Consider the following 21816-nt stretch of genomic DNA (forward strand, 5'->3'; position numbering starts at 1 on the left):
GGATTTAAAAATAAATTCTAAATATTTTATTGTTAAAAGTGATGCAAGAGAGAAAATATTCTTTAATTTTAATAACTACTTGTAGAAGAAATAGTATTTAATTTTTTTCACAAAAGTTTTAATCCGTGCTTATTTAATCAGTGAGAAATCTGGGATTGATGTGCCTCACACAGTTTTTTGATATAGGGTTGAATGTTAGGAAAACTTTTGAGCATCACATTGTCAAACTCATAAAGCTCTGACCTCTTCTGGGGTTTGTACAGAGCAAAGTTAGGATGTTTCCCCTTTAAGTTCACCTTGCAAAGAAATATATTAAAATTCTAGTATCCCCTCAAAATCCCTCTCCTGCCAGACACTGTGAAATAACAGGAAAACTGCCATATCATTAGAGCTCTAACACCCAAGCCTCAAAACAGCAACAACCCTACCTATGACAGCACTGCAAATGTAGAACATAATGCACTTCCTGTGAAAAAAAATGACATTGCAAAAGATCCCTACAGAGAACTTACATGCTAGTCAGCAGAATCCCTCACCTCTGTCACTCACGCAGAGCACAGACTGACCCTTACCTTTTACAGAATAAAGGACCGTACATTAAAAACAGAAATATACAAATGCTGAAACTGAGAGAAGCCAGACTCTCCAGCACAACTTTCAAATTGTGCACAGAAGTATAAACCTGATATGGTACTCGAGTATGGAGAGAACAAAGATTCCCTAATCCTTAACCAATTGAACATATATGTAGGGAGATGCATTGGAGTGATCCTATGTGGACACAGACATATTGAGAAGACCCTAGCTGAAATAGTGGCAGAGCATAGTGTGGGAAATTGATAATAGGGTTGAGAACCCTGGTTGATATAGTGGCAGAACCCAGTGTGGGAAATTGATAATAGGGTATTTGAAAAATTGAAAACTGGGTATTGGGAAGGAATCAGCATGGGTAAAATGATAGGGGTTACATATTAATGAGGCAGAGTGTGGCCTTTGGGCTCACCTAAAAATTGGTATATTACAATTTTATATTGGGTGGGGGAGTGTATGAGGAATGAATGAGTATGTGTGTATATGGGTGTTTTTAGCATATTATTTCTGGATATAATTTGTCCATGTCCTCTGGTATATCTATGTTATAGAGGTGTTTTGATTGAACAATTCTTACTCAGGTTTTTGTATTTTGCACATGTATGTATTAAGATTGTATTATTGATTAAAAGTGTACTTTTGATACTGTATTTATGAATAAAAATGATAAAGTATGATATTCTAGGATGTAAGTTCATATTATTGAAGAAATTCTCTTACTCTATATTGAATATGATTGGGTAAAAAGTGTCTGGACTCCCTATATATATGTTCACACAGAAGTATAAAGTCACAGATTGTATGCCAATTTCCAAAGGAAAAATATTCCCCATTTGAAAAATGAGTTGGAAATTATGTGCACAGACTTGCACCTGCTATTGTTGGGTACTTTTTCAGACCCTGCTTTGTATTCTCCTCAAGCAGCTATTACATGTGACTGTGACAGCATAGGCTTGCTATGTAAATTTTTTGGTGACACTAGTTGAGAACCAGTGTTTTAGATGGCAGTATCCACCCCTTTTTCCTCCTCCCCCTGCATGATTGGCATTGTGGCTCTCTGGCCTACCCCCCCACCACAAAGACCAGGAGGGGGGAGGATATAGAGGAGAGTCTGGGCAATGTGTGGCCTCCCTTAACACCCTGGACAGGAGCTCAGCTTGTCCATCCACATTGATGATCCTGCTTGAAGATATTTATGGAATATCCTATAGGTCAGGTATCCAAGTTGTTTGATTTGCTGGAGCCAATAAAAAGTAGTGAGTTGTTGGCCAGCCCAGGATTCTTCTGTGGAACAGAGAGAAGGTACGTCTGCAGTTAATTCTAGGTCATATAGTTTGAGACACAGAGGAATGTGACATGCTTTCTCAAGAACTACAAGTCCCAGAGACCCTTACGCATATAGATGGAGAGGGGAGGGACATTCATCTCAGATTACCAGAGATGCGTTTACTAATGAGGATGTTGGGGAGATACCAGTTCCGGAGATGGTTTTCAGGGGTGATGAGTCAGATGAACTGAACCAAATCACTGTGAACCTGGAAGATGTAGTAGGCCAGATTGACAAACTAAAGAGTAGCAAATCACCTAGACCGGATGGTATGCATCCTAGGGTTCTGAAGGAACTCAAAAATGAAATTTCTGATCTATTAGTTAAAATTTGTAACCTATCATTAAAATCATCCATTGTACCTGAAGACTGGAGGGTGGCCAATGTAACCCCAATATATAAAAAGGGCTCCAGGGACGATCCGGGTAACTATAGACCAGTGAGCCTGACTTTAGTGCCAGGAAAAATAGTGGAAACTATTCTAAAGATCAAAATCGTAGAGCATATAGAAAGACATGGTTTAATGGAACACAGTCAACATGGATTTACCCAAGGGAAGTCTTGTCTCACATATCTGCTTCATTTTTTTGAAGGGGTTAATAAACATGTGGATAAAGGTGAACCAGTCTGAGGAAAGACTAAAGAGGTTAGGACTTTTCAGCTTGGAAAAGAAATGGCTGAGGGGGGATATGATAGAGATGTTTAAAATCATGAGATGTCTAGAACGGGTAGATGTGAATCGGTTTTTTACTCTTTCGGATAATAGAAAGACTAGGGGGCACTCCATGAAGTTAGCATGTGGCACATTTAAAACTAATCTGAGAAAATTCTTTTTCACTCGACGCACAATTAAACTGGAATTTGTTGCCAGAGGATGTGGATAGTGCAGTCAGTATAGCTGTGTTTAAAAAAGGATTGGATAAGTTCTTGGAGGAGAAGTCCATTACCTGCTATTAATTAAGTTGACTTAGATAATAACCATCGCTATTATTAGCAATGGTAACATGGAATAGACTTAGTTTTTGGGTACTTGCCAGGTTCTTATGGCCTGGATTGGCCACTGTTGGAAACAGAATGCTGGGCTTGATGGACCTTTGGTCTGACCCAGTATGGCATGTTCTTAGTGTATTTGGATTTTCAGAAGGCGTTTGACAAAGTCCCTCATGAGAGGCTTCTAAGAAAACTAAAAAGTCATGGGATAGGAGCCAATGTCTTTTTGTGGATTACAAACTGGTTAAAAGACAGGAAACAGAGTAGGCTTAAATGTTAAATTTTCTCAGTGGAAAAGGGTAAAAGTGGAGAGCCTCAGGGATCTGTACTTGGACCTGTGCTTTTCAATATATATATAAATGATCTGGAAAGGAATACGACGAGTGAGGTTATCAAATTTGCGGATGATACAAAATTATTCAGAGTAGTTAAATCACAAGCGGATTGTGATAAATTGCAGGAGGACCTTGTGAGGTCACCGTGTTAGAACAGTTGAAATCCTTTTTAAATGCCAGGAATTTAAACATCAACCCTGGGCAAGGTCCCCCATGACAATCATGTAATTGTTGAGATTCTGCCCTCTCGGGCAGCTTCTCCACCTTTTTTCCCTGCCTTCTTTAGCAGCCTGGAGGCTGCCGACGAATTCAGCACGGCTGGAGCCGTGCTGAGACTGCACACGTGGCAGGAGCCGCGCTACTGCTCTTCTAGCGGCCGGCATTTTACACACGGCAGGAGCCGCGCTACTATTTTTAGCACAGCTCGAGGCCATCCATCTTCCCTGCGTGGCTGGGGCCACGCTGCTATCTTTTATGCAGCAGGAAGCCGCCAACACCATTTCCATGCGGCCTGGAGGCCACCGGTCCTACCTTTTCCACTCCATGGGGAAGGGCCTCATGCATGGTCTCTTCTGCAGCCTGGGGCCGTCCACAGCTGTTTCCTCAGCAGCAGGAGGCCGCCTGTATCATCGGGCCTGCCTGTGGCCTGCTCCTCCCTTCACCAGTGTCTTCAGCGGCAGGGATGCCGCTCTCCATGGTCCTGCACTCCCCTGTTTCCTCCTAGGGGGCGAGGCCGCATCTTCCTTCCCTTCTTAAAGGGACAGCGAGGGAGGAGGTCCACCAATGATGTCATCAGGGAGTCACCTCCTCTTCAGTATAAAATTGTCTTCATTCTTTCCTTGCCTTCTGTGTGTGGGGAACCACCAGCGTGGTTCGTGACCTGTCTTCATTGGCTGAGTATACGGGCGCGTGATGTGCAGTACCGACTCAGCTCTGCTAACTTATGTGGGGAACCACTAGCGTGGTCCGTGACCAGCCTACCCTGGCTATGTAGGGCATGCTGCCTGCGTGGTCCGAGACCAGTCTGGCTAGGTTGTGTATGGCGCGTGACATCCGGTACCAACCAAGTCTTCGTCAAGCAACTTATGGCCTTTCCAGAGTTTCTTCAAAAAAGTGACCAGAGTTCCTTTTCACTCCACGTATCCAGATTGCATTCTTCATGTGTTCAAGTCTTCGTCTTTGATGTCCTCATCCTCTGACCATTGTCCGCCCTGTCACAGTTGCTGCTTTGTGTGGCAGGTCCAAAAGGGTTTGGAATAGTTGGAGGACCACTCATGAGACTACCATTGCGTTGTTTGGGTCTCTTTCTGCTGCGTACAGGTGTAGCTGTGGTTGAGGTCATCGCTCCCCCATCTTCATCCCATGCTGCGGTACCTCTCACCTGCCTCGGTGCTTACCGCAGCTCCTCTGCGGCTGTATCGGGGCCCAGGGGCACACGAAAACACCAGGGATGGAACCGCTACCCGCGTTTCCACAACAGTAATGTATTCCACCATAACCGTTAAGCCAGTTTTACTTATGTTAGATTTTCTTATTCTATAGAAATCTCCCTTTATTTTTCTGGTCCTTCTTTGTTTCCTAATTAATTCCTCGCTGAAAAGCATGTAAATGTAATTTACCTCTATCAGTTGTTAAATGTGAAACTAAATTTCTTACTTGTCTTTTCTTTTCCTGATAAAGTATGATGTATGATTACTTTGTGAAAATTAATAAAATATGAATTGGAAAAAAATGATGAATGTAATCCGCTTTAAAATTCCTGACAAAGCAGAATATAAATCAAATAAGTAAGGATAACATAGAATTTGGTTAGCAACACTGCAGAGTTCTCAAGGACTGTGACCTTTACAGCCAGTTACACAGCGGCACTATCAGCAGGAGCTCTAAGTGAAATGGATTCTAGTTTGAAAGGTGATAAAACAGGTAAAAATAGTAGAGATGTGAATCGGAACCAGAATCGGTTCGGATTTCAGTTCCGATTCACATCTCTATAGATGTGAATCGGAACCAGAATTGGTTCGGATTTCAGTTCCGATTCACATCTCTAAAAAATAGAGCAGCAAAATAATAAGCATGTCATTAAAAACAAGGAAAACCACTAGGTGCTACCCTAGATGCCTGTGTACTAAGCATTTTTCCCATTGACACAAAATGGGAAAACCCTTTAGTTAATCAGCCCCCAATATATGTAAAATAGAAAAAATAGTTGGACCTCCCCTTTAAAAGGAATCCATCTTCCCTATACAGGCAGTGAATAATCTCTTCCAATTTCTGGCAGTTGGCCCACAGGGTGGCAGTACTGATGCACAAAGCAAGCTGAAGAAGAGCAAGACATTGCCAGCGAACAGTTCAAACAAAAGCAGATACTGGAAAGCTAATTTGTGTTTCATTAATGGCATTCTATAAGACAGAAGTCTTGTAGAAGTCCACTAACCAATCATGAAAAAATATTCTGCACTTACTACAAGATTTATTTTTATTATACCCCTGTTTATTCCTGTGGTGTAATATTTTATATGCTAATACATTAAGGGGACTATTTACTAAAGTATGTTAATGCCTTAATTCACATTAAACACCTTCAATGCATGTTAAATTGGTGTTACTGTGCCTACATTAGTGCTACCGGCTTGCATAATTTTGACGTGGTGTTTTGTTTTTAATTTGTGTTCAAATTTAAGTGAGCAGATTACAATGTTAAATTATACTAACCAACCCATTTACATGTAGTGCATTTTGTGTTAATGCAAAAATCCATATTAATGCTACCGTTAGCACATTAAAAATGCATAGTAATGCAGGTTTTAATGTGCAAATTTGCTATGTTTTCACGCACTATTCCTTAAAGATGCTGCAATAACGTGTGCTTGTAACACACTTTATTGCATAGGCCCCTAAAATCCTTATTCAGTTCTTTTTTCAAAAATGAAAATAACTATGACATTTTAACATAATGAACAACCAAATGAATGGACCCGAACTAGTTCTGATTTACCCAATAAAGACATGCCTAGGAGCTCCACAAGGTTAGGAGGCCCCTGCCCCTCATAGGCTATATAACAGTCAATTTACAGGGATATGGGAGCTCCAAAGTTGGTGCCTAGTGGTCCCAGAGTGTCTTAAACCATCACTGTTCTCAGCAAAATAGCACTAGATGTTTCACAAGCTAGAAGGATGTGAGTGCAAGTATTTTGTTGTTTTGTGGCTCATGTTCAGTATTAATAACAGTGCAGGTTTTTTGGTATGTGCTATTAAAAGACATCATGCTGCTGTTTTGTAGCTTTACAAACAATATACATTTGAAAAGCAGCTGAAGTATGCTAGAGATGACCACTTTTTAGTAGTGTGGATTTTAATGTGTAGGATAGATGGCTGTTGTGCTTTCTAAGTGGAGGAGTAGCCTAGTGGTTAGAGCAGCAAGCTACAATCAGCAGGGAAACCAGAGTTCAAATCCTGCTGATGCTCCAGGTGACTTTGGGCAAGCCCTTTCACCTTCTGTTGCTTCAGGTTCACTTAGGGCCTCTGCTTACTAAGCAATCTCCATTGACAAGCAGGGCTGAATTAGCTATACCATATGGATGTTGTCATCCAGCAGCACATACACCTCTCTCTTACCTAATAGAGCTTTTGCTTTACTGAGCATGTGCGGGAGTTCCCACGCAGGCATTGCATCATGAGCCCCCTTGGTGTTTTTTGTCCGAGCACCAGCTCTGTTTTTCTGTAAAAATCTTGATACTTTTTTTTTTTTTAGATTTGCCTCACTGTCAGGCCGATACAGTACAGTGCGCTCCGATGGAACACACTGTTAACCTGCCCTTGGACGTGCGTTTTCCCTTACCCCTTATTCAGTAAGGGGCGGAAAACGCGCGTCCAACCCGCGGCACCTAATAGCGCCCTCAACATGCAAATGCTCGTTGATGGCCCTATTAGGTATGCCCGCGCGTTAAATTGGTAAAAACTGCTTTTCTGTGCACCCTCCGATTTAATATCATGGCGATATTAAGTCAGAGGTCCCAAAGAGTAAAAAAAGTAAAAAAAAAAAAGAAAAAAAATGTTTAAATGGGCCAGCGGCTGTCGGGCCGAAAACCGGATGCTCAATTTTGCCGGCGTCCAGTTTCCGAGCCCGTGGCTGTCAGCGGGCTCGAGAACCGATGCCGGCAAAATTGAGCGTTGGCTGTCAAACCCGCTGACAGCTGCCACTCCGGGTCAAAAGGAGGCGCTAGGGATGCGCTAGTGTCCCTAGCGCCTCCTTTTGCCCGTTTCTACCGTACCACCTAATTTAAATACAGAATCGCGCACACAGGCGAGTGGCCTGTGCACGTGCCAGGAGAGCGGGCGTTCGTCCGCTCTCCCGCGGACTTCACTGAATTGGCCCGTGTGTCAGCAGACTCTGCACTTTTCAGTGATATAAAAAAAAAAAAAAAAAAGAAAATTACTAACATTTCTTTCTTCAACATGTCCAGTAAGAAGAAACATATCATGAGTGGGTTCAAGGACTGTATTTGTGGTAGAAGAATATCCATTACCAATAAACATGACCTCTGCTACTGCTGTCTAAGAGCAGACAAAGACCAGGCCAACTGTTACCGAGGTGGACAGATGTCCCCGTTTACTCAAAAGTCCAGGGCCTAGAAAATAGGGGAACTGCATAAGTCTCTCAGAAGCCACATCTGGACCTCCTCCCGGAGAGCAGCCTTGTCTGCCTCCTCAGGAACTGTGTTAAGAACATAAGAATTTCCATACTGGGTCAGCCCTAGAATCCATCAAGCCCAATATTCTGTTTCCAGCAGTGGCCAATCCAGGTCACAAGTACCTGGCAGGATCCCAAACAGTAGATAGATCCCATGCTGCTAACACCCAGGGATAAGTATTGGCTTTTCTCAAGACTATCTGCTTAATAACAGTTTTATGGCCTTCTGCGCCACAATCTTGTCCAAACCATTTTTAAAACTGAGATACACTAACTGCCTTAACCACATCCACTTGCAATGAATTCTAAAGCTTAAGTGCATGTTGATTGAAAAATCATTTTCTCTGATTTGCTTTAAATGTTTCACTTACTAATTTCTTTGAGGGTCCCCTAGTCTTTGTATTTTTTGAAAGAGTAAATAATTGATTTACATTAACCCATTCTATTCCATTCATGATTTGATAGACCTCTATCATATGCCCCTTCCACTGTCTCGTCTCCAAGCTGAACAGCCCTAGCCTCTCTTTAGTAACAAGTTCCTTCTTCATGGTTTGCTTTCACTAACTACTTTCATAATTTATGACTTTACTCCGAGTTTCTAGTCAGCAAGGTATGTCAGATAGAAAATCAAAGCTACATACATAGGCTGACTTGGTTCCTTTAACCTAACAAACACCCAACTTTCCAGTAGCTGGTTGCCTCCCCTACTTTGCAGTGTACAAAAATTCCTAGTGGTGTGAACAGTTTCTCTGTCATCCCTACATCGAGGCCACTGTCCCCCTGACAGTTGCAGCCCCTTTTCTTCTGTCCCTTCTTTCCCTGGAAGTTCCCTGTTTTCTAATCCAGCTGCAATTATCTCAATTGCTTCCAGGTGGTTTATCAGTTTAGAACCTGCCAAGTCTACAGATTCCAACAGGGTCTTCCCAGGAGCAACAACATTTTCGGGCCTTCAGCAAACTCCCTACAGCAAATTCTAGTGGCCAGCTGTTCAAAATGTAGGAAAGATATTCATGGGGAGGTCAATATTCAAAGCCATTTAGACGGGTAACTTGAGAGTTATCCGTCTAAATGGCTAGTTTTGAAAATTCCACTTTCTTATCCAGTTAAATCTTTGCCCGGCTAAAATTTAGCTGAATAAGAAAGGAGCCCGTTGGGGGCATTTTGTGGCAGGGCAGAATTAGGTGAATAATTTGCCTGGCAAACTCCGACATTAAGAATTAGCTGGATACATTTTTGGCCTAACTCTAGATATGCCCGAGAGTAGAATAAAGTCAGTTAAGTGGCAAATTAAGGCTTAAAAAACAAAAAAAGGATTGCAGGCCTACTTGCCCTAACATATCTCCCATCCTCCCTCTCACCTGAGGTCCAAATGCTAAACCCTGCTGGGCCGAGCCTACAGCCCCCCCAAAACCCTTCCATCTGATTTGAAAATATAAGCACCACGGCCGGTCCCGATCTTGCCCCCTCCCTCCCCTGGGTCCTGTTGAATTTCAAAAGAATAAACCCCAGTCCCCCCTTACCTCCCCCCAGCCCAACCCTTACCTTCCCCCCCCTCTTGGTACCTGGATTGCCTTTATTCGCCTGCATCGCAGTAGCGGCCTCTTGCGACCCGGGCCCAGCACTTCTGGCATCGTTAAGCACATCCCCTGGAAGCGGCCTCTGGCTCCGAGCTGAGGAGTCATTTTAGAAGCGTATGTTTCCAGTGTAGGTGCCTAGTGACATCAGAAGTACCGGGCCTGGATCTTGATAGACCGCTGCCATTATCTGGGTGAAGAATAAAGGCAATGGCAAGAGGGAGGGTGGGGAAATGGGGGAGGTGAGGCGCCTGGAGCTTATAATAATTCTTTTGAAATTTTGACAGGATCTGGGAGTGGGGTGACGGGGTTAGGTGGCGAGAGTGGGACCAGTTGCAGTGCTTATATTTTCAAATAAGATGGAGAAGATTTGTGGGTGCTGAGGGCTCGGCCCAACAGGGTTGAGCATTTGGACCTCAGGTGGGAAGGAGAAAGGGAGATGTGTTAAAGCCAAGAGGTCCACAATCTTTTTTTTTTTTTTTAAAGCCTCAATTTCCCACTTAACTGGCAATATTCTTTTTGACTATGGCCATGTGAAGGAGTGTATGGTGGAACCTCCTTAAAAGCCCGGAACCCAGCATTTAGCCTGGTCCACCTTAAGCATTAGATAGGAAGGGAGTTCCTCGCTGAAGGCATTTCCCTTAGAAGGGGATAAGAAGCAAGGCCCAGGAAGAGAAGGAAGCCTATGGATATACCTGGGAACTTTTGAGATGTAGTCACCCTAAGATTGCTGTTGATTAGCAGATGATGGGGGGGGGAAGCAATGGAATAATATGTATCAGCTTTCTCTCGTCCACCCCCTACCCCCACAGTTTCTCACTCTTTCTTCTACCCACCACCATCACCTGTCCCCCCTCCAGAGACGATCCCACCATAAATCCCCTTCTTTTTCCCCGCACTCTCTTTGTTTCCATCTCCTATAAGTTACAGCTCCATGACTTTTGCATCCTCACTCTGCCCTTAGCCGAACGATCCCAGGTCCTGAAACCTCAGCTGCAGACTGAGTTTTGCAGCTCTTCTCCAGTTTCTCCCCACATGCTGCTTGCAATGTCTGCTCCAGAGTCACCCCGCTTCTCCTGCTCTCTGCAGGCTTACGGCTGGATTTTAAAACCCCGGCACGCGTAAATCCCGGAGTTTAGGTGCATGGCCGGGCCTTACGTGCCGGGCCAATTTTCAAACAGGCCCTGCCACGCGTGTAAACCCCGGTACACGAGTAAGTGCCAGGGCATGAAAAGGGGGGGAGAGGGGCGGTCTGAGGGGCGGGGCTGGAGGCGCCTGTACAGCGGCCTTTGCCGGAGGAGCAGCAACTTAACAAAAAAAAAGGTACGGCAGATTAGGTTTGGGGTGGGGAGGAGAGGAAAAGGGGAAGGGAGGCTAGGGTAGGAGGTAGGGACATTCCCTCCCAGTCTGCTCCTTAATTGGAGCGGACTGAGAGGGAACTGGGGAAGGCCGCAATGCGTCGCCCTACGAAAGTTGCTAAATTCAAACCCCCCCTTGCGCGCGCCCCTCTGATTTTATAACATGCGCAAGTTGTGAAGGGGGGGAGAGGAGCTACACATGCATGCCAAGCTGCTCCTCTTACATATTTATTTATGTATTTGGTATTTATAAACGCCAACACCTAAGCCCAAGGCACTAAACAATAAAAGATACATAATTAAAAACAAAACAAAGGCTAACATCGACAGCTCATCAAACACAGACAGGCTATACGCTAAAATTATTCATTTAGAGATAGAAGAGGGTTGAAGGGGCCTGCCTTCATGGGGCTGGGGGGAAAGCAGACATTTTGGAGGCATTTCTTGATATTCAGGACCTTGATGAAGGAGGTCGGTCTTCGGGGGAGAAACAATGTTGATGGGAGACTGAGGGGGTGGGGGTGAATCTCCATGGCACGGGAGATTTCTTGATCCATCACATGCACGTTACACTTTATTTATTTATTTAATTTATTTATTTTGGATTTAGCTCACATCTTTTCATTGGTATCTCAAGGCAAGTTACATTCAGGTACTGTAAGTACATCCCTATGTCCAGAGGTCTTACAACCTACTTCTGAAGCATATGAAGAATATGCTAAATAGTTACTTCACGCACACAAAACAAATTGGTGCAAGTTTTAGTGCACAGACAATTAGATATTTCTATAGGAATGAAGGTTAACAAATAAAAACAAAAAAGGCATATAATGTATATATCAGGTGATTGGGCAAACAATACATCTCTAGACCAGATGTTTTTATATCATCCATTTCTTTTTTTTCCTTAATCCATGTTTTAATTTTAGTAACATGACATAAATTTTATTTTACTTCATCGTGCTCCTATCTAATGCTAATGATCCTGAAATATTTAATACATGGGCGTGTCCATAACACAGTATCATAACTGATAATTTTAGTATGAGCCTAATTTGCATTTCTCTGATTTTCTATTTGTAAATCACTTGATAAGGATGTAATAAGTGCATCACTAATTATTTTCACAGCTTTCACTTGTACAGGGTCTAATTTTTTAATACAGATAATGCTGTGAAGCTATAAGCCTGACATCCATAATTAAGGATTGGTCTAATTAAAGCGCTTTGTATAACGTCAGTAAAAATTTGCACTTGACTCCTAACTATTATCTGCAGTCATTTTTACCAGATTTATTTTAGGTTTATATTTTGAGGTTAATTTTCAAAGCCATTGACATGAATAAAACCCAGCTTTATGCATGGAAATGGCCATACTAAATAGCCCATGGCTCTGTGGGTGTTGCGACCGCGGGCTACGGATCCTGGTGCAGACGCGGTCACTAGCTCATGGGAGAGTGTGAGCCCCTGGACCACGGTACGACTCAGGGAAGAGCCCCAAGGCACACTGTGGGAGGTGAGAGCATGCAAGCACGGGTGGAGCAGGAACAAAGCAGGATTGGAACTAAGGCAAGGAACTTCAGAGCGGGAACAAAGCAGGAACAGCCCTCTGCTGAGCCTACACGCACCAGTGTGACCCAGCAATGCAATGCTGGTCACGAGAGTAGCCCTCTAGCCACTCGATAGCCCTTTCGGACCCGCCGCTTGGGAACGATGAGTGCGTGAGGCCAGATGGAGGCTGAGGACAGGAACAAGACAAGACAGGAACTCGGAAGGACTCAGATGAAGACTTGGAACTTGGAAGGAATCAGACGGAGACTTGGAACTTGGAAGGACTCAGACGAGGACTCAGGTCACTCGGAAGACTCAGACGAAGACTCGGAACTTGGAAGGACTCAGACAAGGATTTGGATACTCAGAAGACTTGGACAAGGATTCAGGTACTCAGAAGGTCTCAGGCAAGGTTTCAGGACTCAGGCGAAAGTACTGGGTGAGAACTGCATCACAGCGCGCCCTACACAGCCGCCCATGGCTGGTCGCGGACCACGCTGAGCGCAAAGCAGACTCCAGGCGAAGTAGTGGAACTTGAGACTGGAACATGTCGAAGATTCAGTAGAGGCCTGCACTGGGGCGCGCCCTACACAGCCTCCTCTGGCTGGACGCGGACCACGCTGGAGCATAGCAGGTTCTGGCAGAGTCTTGGGCATGGATGGAAGCAGGCAAGGAACTCCGAAGACCGGGACAGGATTCAAGACTCAGGATTCAAGACTCGGAACTTGGAACATTAAAAACAAGGGTCTTCCAGAGACTTGCGCTGCAGACGAGAAGAAGGCCTTGTACCATGAAGCGCCCTACACAGCCCCCATGGGCTGGTCATGGACCACGACGGTGGCTCGCCAGGAAAGGTGGACACAGGAAACTGGAAACTGGCTGCAGAGGTGAAGACAAAGGCATCAGGACCAAGACATCAGTAACACGGAACATCTGGAACAGAATCATGGAACATCAGGACATCGTTGGAACAAGCAATGAAAGAGTTCCGATGGCCGACAAGACCAGGAACATGGAACACGGAACGAAGAGCCATCTAGACAAGCGAAGACCATGGAGGACCGGTACCGGCAATGAAGGACATGGATAACCATGACATCCAATCCGAAGACCCCGAGGAACAGGAACTGAGCCCTTTTATAGGGCTGAAGCAGGAAGTGAACAGATGATTTCCGGTGGGGCCGTGGGCTTTTCCCGCCGCTGGCCCTTTAAATAGTGTGAAGAGGTTGGTGCCTAGAGGAGGGCCCAGGGAGGAGCAGGACCATGGACAGCGGCAACCCTGCTATGTAGACGGAGGAGTAGGCCCCGATGGCGGCACTAGGCCACGAAGAGGAATCAGCGGCAGCAGCGGCCTCCAGCTGCTTGAAGGGGTCCCGGCAGCATCTTCCCTGCTGCGAGGGCGGCGACAAGTGCAGCTCTCGTGCCGCGGAAGGGCAGTACTAAAGGCGGCCTCCTGCCACAAAGATGACGTGGTCCTGGCAGCAGCTCAAGCCGCGAAGAAGGAACGTTGGAAGCACACGGCTACGAAGAGGCGGAGTCCCGGTAGTGGCACCACGCTGTGGGAGTGAAGAGACAGCCATGGCATGGACCGGAGGTGGCCAAGGCCGCAGAAAGGCAGTGGTGCGGCGGCCCGCTGCGGAGACAGTCAGCGGCGGCTCGGGTGGTAAGTGGGGGCCTGCATGCGGGTTGAGCTCCGCGAGCAGGATCACAACAGCGGTTATGGAAGTACATGTGCAGCCCTATTACGCACATACTTTTACATAAACTAGAGAAATATATAGGGCAGTGTTAAATGTAAGGTTGAGTGATTGGGTGAAAGATATAGGGGGGTGGGGATAGAGTTGATGCTGCTTTAAATATGGAAATTTATGCATTCATGTACCCAAAGTGCCAGAGAATCAGAGAAGACAATTTAGTACACTAGATGGACTAATTGGTCTTTGTCATCATTTGCTATGTTACTTTTGAGGCTGCAACCATGGACTGCATTATCAGCCTCTTTATAATATGCATGAACTTCATTATCACTTTTCTGATATGCAAACTTGCTCAGATTATGTTGGTCCCCTATAGAAGAAAAGGAAATCACCTGAGCATCTGTGCACCATGACTTCAGCACAAACTAAAGGGAAAAAGCCAAAAACTCCTACCTGCACTTCAATTTCCACACCACCTCATTTGCCATATTCCCTGCAACACTTGTTTACCCCGTTCTATAGAATTCAATGAATGAAACCCCAGCACTCACATATACATACTGTGAAAAAAAAGGAATGTATTTCCAAACTGTAATTCATGAGGAACTGCTGAGCATAGCTTTCCCCTACATGCATACTTTAGTCCCCAACCTCTGCATTGCTGTCATGGTCTCAGATCTCCCAATGTACTTCCACATGTCAAGACAGGCCAGCAAAGCTGGGACACTGGGCAATGGATCCTTAACTGACCTATACAAGAATTCCATGTCCTGCAACCCCAGCATTTATGCCATAATAAAGGGAGTTCTGCCTTCATACGTTCCACGTTTGCATTCAGCAATGCATTCATCATACATATTGATAAAGTGGCCTCTACGATAGAATTCCCACTTCACCACCTGCAGTTACTATTCTGAACAGGGATGCATGATAGTACACACATAGATAACCCAACCAACCGTTAATGCTTTCTCTTCTTTCCCCTTCTCTGATGGCTGATGTTTATGATCGACAAAGAGCACAGGATACCTGCATGTTCTGGATAACATAACCCTCTCAATCATTGCTTCTTCAGGCTGAGGACCTGTTTAACTTTTCCTCATAGAGGAGCCATCCCATCCCCTTTATCATTTTGGTCATCCTTCTCTGAACCTTTTCTTGTTCCACCATATCTTATTAAGCTGACAATAGATATAAACTAAAGAGTACAGTACCTGAATGTAATTCGCTTTGAAGTGTTGAAAGGCAAATTACAAAAAAAAAAAAAAGATATATTTTTTTTTAAATGAGAGGACCAAAACTGCACACAATATTTTAAGGTGCAGTTGCACCATGGATCAATACAGAGTTGTTATGATATCCTCTGTTTTATTGTCCGTTCCTTTTTTCATAATACCTCACATTCTATGTGCTTTTTTGATCACCTCCAGTATGCCTTGCCTCATCCAGCCTGTCCAGTCTTTCCTTATCCAAACCTTGCTCTGTCTAGTATTTCAGCCTTGCCTCATCCAGCCTTGCCTTGTTCAGCCTTGCCTCGTCCAGTCAACCAGCCTCGCCTTTTGTTACATTTATGCGCGTAAATCCACTTGGAAAATTCTGGTTAAAGTATGTGGCAAAATGCCAAATGTAACAAAAGGCGAGGCTGGATGACTGGATGAGGCAAGACTGGACAGGCTGGATGAGGCAAGTCATATTGCAGGCAAAACTGGAGACCCATTGATGATGCAAAGAGGAGAAGTCATGGTTGGTTTTAAATATCCAGCTGCAAAAGTATTTTAGTACATAGACTCCTTAACCTTTATTCCTCAGAACCAAACTATATAAAAGCCACAATCATGGAACTAGGGTGTGGAGTAACATGAATTATGTCAGACATACAAGCACTAACACATTCATTCTACAAACTACTTTAAACAGTAGTTCTTCCTCCCCTAGGCCACAGGAAGGCTATATAATGCAATAACACCTTAGCAGATATTTGGGTCATCCCGATATTTGCCAACTAGAGACCCAAACCTCCAGATGTGAATCAACCCCATATATCTATATATTTGAAGAGAGAGAAAGAGAAATGTGTGTGTGTGTGTGTGTGTAAATATATATATATATATATATATATACTGTATATCATGTTTTTCAGCTTTCTTTATGTAAATGAAGTTGCTTTAGTTTTAGAGCTTGGGGATTTTAAACCTGGATTTTTCACCACTGCAGGGTATTCTTAAGTGCTTCAATTATTTTCTTGACAGCTTAATTCACTTCTTTTTGGGTTTAGCCCATATTATACAATCATTAGCAAGCATGGTTATCTGCCAGCCAGTTTACCAATATAATCTAGAAGTCATTCACATTGTATTTAATTCATTTGGACTTATCACACTTCCTGGAAAAGCTCAATTATTTAATTTATCTATCCCAGAAAACATGTCCTCTGTTCTGTCTTGAATAGGATGTTCATTCCAAAACCACCCAGGAAAGCCTTTCTCAAATGTTCATTTAATCCATTTTTGCATAGAGTCCTTCATGACCTATCATCAGCCATTTCAATGTCATAAGAGATAAATAAGCAATTTTATTTCTTCTCATGGGGTTTGATTCATTTGAATCTGGGTCGTAGAAAAATTTCAAGCAGAAAGATATTTGCAGAGTTTGGCAAATACAATAAATCTCATCCTATCTATCTATCTATCTATCTATCTATCTATTTATTTATTTAATTTAGACACTATCAACCGCAATATCCAAAGTTCCATGTGGTGTACAATTGTAAACATACATAATAATTAAAACATTATTAAAATAAAAATACAACAAACAAGGCTCCCAAGGGTTGGTTATCTTAATGAAGTGTAAACCTCTGATTCTCAGTGCATTATGAAGATCAGACGAGACCCGACCAGGCTTATCATAAATCAGACAAAACTGTGGCTGGACGAGGCAAGGCAGGACAGGCTGGATGAGACAAGACTGGAAGACTGGATGAGGCAAAGCTTGACGAGGGCAAAGATGGAGACTCATTGCTGAAAGAAAAGAAGAGAAGTCACGGCTGGGTTTAAATACCCAGCTGCAAGATGTCATCAGGAGGCACCCACCAAGTGAATTCCCGCTGAGAATCTTCTAAGAGGCATCACATGGCGCATGTGCCTAAGAAGGCAGCAGGATCAGTAGCCCGGGATTGACGGCAGCGTTGGGGGTAGCATGGTCGTCCGAATGTGATGCAGAGCTTGGTCACATGCGCCTGAGTTGGAGAAATTCTGGTAATCCAGTATCAGAAAACTGTATGTTAGAAGCTTGAACTTCATAAATCCCTTTTCAATTTGCATTTCCATTCAGTGACAGCAGGCACATCCACACTAATTAGGCCTGTTTATTAAAAATCAGTAAAACTTCATGATAACATGTGTTATTGCCGCACTTTTCATGTACTATTCACTAAGGGGGTAATTTTCAAATGGATTTATGCACTTAAAATTGTGTTGCACATCTGTAAATGCGCTTTACGTATATGTGTGCTTATGAAAATTGCTACAATATACTGTATGCTATTTCATTGTCAATAGGTTTTACATGCATATATGCACTTTACTCGAGTAAATGGTTTTTAAAAATTGCTATGACAGTGTGTTACATTTACATACGTAACTCCTTTGAAAATTACCTCCCATGGGAGCAATTTTAAAAATTGCACCCTCCTTTGCAAGTAAAAGTAAACCTGCTGACCACAGTGCATGCACTTTTATCCATGGGGAAGAGCTTGCTAGCACCTTGGGCAAGGTTGGGGGGAGGGGACTGAGTGGTGACCTGCTGGCTTCCTTGATGTTGATGCCACTCTGGGTCTTGTAGACATAAGTGAGCAATACTGGAAGGGAGACCTGTCTGTAGGGATGTGCATTCGTTTCAAACAAATTTAAAAAATGTGACGAATAAGGGCAATTCACTTCATTCGTTTGAAATGAATGTATTGGGCCTAGGTAGGGGCTGTAGCCTATGCTCTAGTGCAACACTGGCTGGAGCCCAGTCCCAGGCCCGATACCGTGACCCGGCCTGGAGGTTGGGTCTGAAGGCCAGGACCTCGACCCAGATGCAGGCCCGACGCCGCAATCCGACCCAGGGCTAGATTCATCATTTCCAGCGGAATGATGAGCTGCCACGGTAAAGGGGGCGGCGGAGGGCGAAAAAGTGGCAGGGGGCGCTAGTGTGCAGCACAGCCGCATCACGGCGGTGCGGTTTCGCCTGCCGCCGTGCGGCTGTGCTGCACACTATTGCCGCCATAGTGCCACGCTAAATGGTGCTGCTATTTCCTGTGCCACTGCCGGCGATAATGTCCTAAACATTATCGCCTGCAGTGGTGCCGCCACCCCCATTTCCCTAAACCCCTCCCAAACTCCTCCCTAACTCCATCCCTTCCCCTAATTTTAATTTTACCGCTGCGATAACGCCCTAACGCACACGATAATGGGCTTGGAAAATGACCCTATCAGTTTGGGCTTTTCAACTTCATTTTTTTTATTTATTATTATTATTTTTTTTTTTGCCAGTTACTTTTTAGTAATAAGTTGTTAAAACATGAAATATTCCCTGAAACATAATCCTAACTGCACACCGTATTTCATATAAGGCATTTTTCAAATGCATTTCACCTTTTCTCAACTATTTTAGAAAGCCTATAGTATTTGTTTGTGCTTCTTACTTCACGACCCGTGCAGGTGGCAGGGATGTATATTCTTGGAATGACCATTTTGTGGGCTTTGAGATTAGCTCTACCCAGACTGAAAAATGTCTTATTATCACTGCTTTTTGTGACCTCATTATTCATTACCCCATAACATGCTCATGAGATAGGTCTCTGTTTCCAAAGATGTCTTTAGTGTATTCATCATAGCTGCTCACAGGTGAAGGCATAAGATCAACTATACTTCCACAGGTCAGTGGCTCTCACTTCCAATGCTCCGAGCCCCTAACAGATCTGATTTTCAGGAAAACTAAAATATTTAATCTGGTTCAAGTCCAAATGTATGCAAATATTTATCATGAATATATATTGTGGACATCCTGAAAATGACACTTGTTTGGGGGGGGGCGGATGGAGACAGAGGGAAGGGAGCCTAGGACCTCAACTGAGAATCACTGACCTGGATTGTGTAGACTGGAGACCAAGCAAGTTTAGAAACTGAACCTGGTTCAGTTATTTTACAAAAGGCATTCCCAAACAATAGGAGGAAAGCCATTTTGAAAAATATGAAACACGCCTTTAATATGACGTGGCCATCCATCTGTCTGTCTGTCTGTCTGTCACAGGAGCTGCTCAGCCCGTGCTGCAGAACAGCAGAAAGCAGTGCTTTTATTTCTATACTTTTTATATGCTGGATTTCCTAAAAGCTCCCAGTGTGTTAGAAGAAGAAATGTAAACAATCGTGTTTAAAAGAAAACCGTTTTCTTATTTTTTTCTTTGTTTAGATTTATATTCCGCTTTTCGCACAGCACAAGCAAAATAACAAAATATAAACAAATATATAAAAGAAATCCCAAATGTAAACAGCTCTCCTCCTATATTTGAACCTTTTTACAGATCCAAGCAGTTCCAATCGATGCTTCGCTTGTGTTTCTTCACTGAAACCTTACTCTGGCATCGTCCCATCCAGTGCTCTTCCCAGGACTGGGAGCTCGGCTTGCTCTGCTTCGGGGGATGACACTGTTCATGGCGATTCCCGGTATAATCGCCCCGACACAGCGCCCGCCGCCATCATCGCCCCGCCCCGCCAGGATGCACAGCGCCCCCTGGCGGGAGGCCTCCTGACTCCTCCTCCGCTGCTGGGCCCTTTTCAGGGATTTGCCGCAGGCGGGGGTATCTGGGACACACATGCACAGCACGGATGGCTCCCTATGTAATGTATCTATATAATGTGTCCGATCATTTCAGTCGGCAGGTCTGAGCTGGATGAAGCCCTTTAAATGAGATTATTTCACTTGTTGGGGGCTTTCCGATCTAACGCTGGGCTGTGCGGGGCACTTGGGAGCCCCCCTGCAGCCAGAAGCAGCTCTTTGCCCTGTTGGTCGTGGCGAGCCTGCAGATCTTTCTGAAAGTGACCCATACTTTGTTCTGAGCTGGAAGAGGAGCCACGAACCCCCGGCTGCCACTCGTGGGCCTGGCAGGCCCCGGCTTCTTCTCGCCTCTCGGTACAAACGCCTGAGGTGGCCTGGGGGCTGGAAACCCTCTCTCAGACCACATGCTCTGAAGAAATAGCTTAAGATTAAAAAAAAAAAAAAAAAAAGGCGCATCTGTGCTTTAAATGAGCAACATAGAAATAATAATAATAATAATAATAATGATGTGGCCGTTTAAAACGAGATCTCGCATTTTGAGGGGGGAGGGGACTTGGCTGAAGACGGTGGCAAAACGCAGGCTGGCAGGAAGCACCGGGCCCTGGCCCCACGTAGCCCCGGGGGGTCTCTCCTCCTCGTACCAGGGCAGAAGGAAGTGAATGCGGGGCGACCCCCTCCCCCCCCAGTCTTGGCGGTGCCGGGCACCTTGCACACCCAGGAAGGCGCCTTGGGCAGGCTCTTTCCCGACTCTTGGCGAGCTCCGTGCGCGGGGGGGGGGGGGGGGGGGGGGGGGGGATGGGGAGCCCCTTCCTCGCCCGCTCGCCTCCTCTGCCGCTTCTCGGCTCGCTGGCACCTTCACATGTTGGGCTCTCCTGCAGGAAGTTATGACTTGCAGGTCCCTTTTTGCAGACATGAAAACAACTCTTGCAGGCAAAAAAAAAAAAAAAAAAATCGGTCCAGGACCGATAAAGCTGTTACACATTCAATATCAAGGACCTACAGGACCGGGTGTGGGACGCTCCTTCGTTTCCTATCAGTAATATGGTTTTGAAATATAACTGCTTGCACTTTCATTCCGTTTTCTGTTAAACCCAGAACCACAATTAAAGTTTTGTTTTTCTTTTGCTAACTCTCTCTCTCTTCCCACTCTCTTTCTTTAAATGTGAACTGTTATAATCGCTTCTTTGGTAACAGGCACCCAGGGGTCCGTGTCCTAAGCCACCTTAAAACCCACGTAGGTCTGGACCCCAGCAGGACACTGGGGGGCAGTGCTCAGTGCCCTCCATGAATGACTCGCAGCAGCGCTCCCCCCTCTCTGCAGTGAGGGCCTTCAAGGATGGCTCTGCTTTGTGTGGCTCAGGTTTCCTAACAGGTCCGAAGCGAAAAGGAGCCTCCCCTTCCTCCTTCCCCCGCAAGCCAAGTCTTCCGGCCAGAGAGCAGAGCGCCCGCTCCCGGAGCCTGCTCGAGAAGCAGGGGTGCCAAGCTGCAGATGCCGATTCTCCCCCCCTCCCCAAACCTGGAAGCCCAAGGTGCCCTCGGGTATGGAGGGTGAGGAGCTTTGGGCACAGAAGGCCAGAGTTCATGGCCCAGGGAGATAATTTTTCGGCCTAGATGGCCTCTTGGACTGGCCGCAATCATCCACTGTTCAGATGCAATGAGACCATTGGCATTTTTCAAGGAGCTCGTTAGCCTCACTGCTGGCAATGCCAAGGCGCCTGCAGATAAGACATTTTAGTTACAGACAGGGAAAGCACGCATTGATACTAAGGCCCTTCAGTACACAGATAGTGTAGGTTAATCTTAAACTGTAATATACAAATGGTAGTGGAGTAGATAAGGTAAAATGAATCATTTCCATGAGTACCTCCTACAGGCTGCCCG

Source organism: Rhinatrema bivittatum, chromosome 1 (genome assembly GCF_901001135.1).
Source record: "Rhinatrema bivittatum chromosome 1, aRhiBiv1.1, whole genome shotgun sequence".
Classification (NCBI taxonomy): Eukaryota; Metazoa; Chordata; class Amphibia; order Gymnophiona; family Rhinatrematidae; genus Rhinatrema; species Rhinatrema bivittatum.